This window comes from Octopus bimaculoides, chromosome 25 (assembly GCF_001194135.2).
Source record: "Octopus bimaculoides isolate UCB-OBI-ISO-001 chromosome 25, ASM119413v2, whole genome shotgun sequence".
Taxonomy (NCBI): Eukaryota; Metazoa; Mollusca; class Cephalopoda; order Octopoda; family Octopodidae; genus Octopus; species Octopus bimaculoides.
Genome location: NC_069005.1, coordinates 6,551,782 through 6,552,347, shown reverse-complemented (window position 1 = coordinate 6,552,347; position 566 = coordinate 6,551,782).

Below are 566 nucleotides of genomic sequence, written 5' to 3'. Positions count from 1 at the left end.
ATATATGAACTTCTTTCAGTTTCCATCTACCAAATCCATTCACAAGGCTTTGGTCAGATCAGGGCTAGAGTAGCTGCCACACAGTGGGACTGAACTTGGAACCATGTAGCTGGGAAGCAAGTTTCTTACCACACACACACACACACACACACACAATATATGTACACATATACACACAAAAGGCTTCTTTCAGTTTCCGTCAACCAAATCCACTCACAAGACTGGTCAGCCCAAGACTACAGTAAAAGACACTTGCCCAAGGTGCCACACAGTGGGACTGAACCCAGGACCATGTGACTGGGAAGCAAGTTTCTTACATATAGACCATGCCGGTGGCACATAAAAAGCACCATTTGAGCATGGTTGTTGCCAGTGCCGGCTGACTGGTTCCAATGCCGGTGGCACATAAAAAGCACCATTCAAGCGTGGTCGATGACAGTATACAGTACCACCTGACTGACCCTCATACCAGTGGCACATAAAAAAGCACCCACTACACTCTTGGAGTGGTTGGGATTAGGAAAGGCATCCAGCTGTAGAAAGATTGCCAGATCAGATTGGAGCCT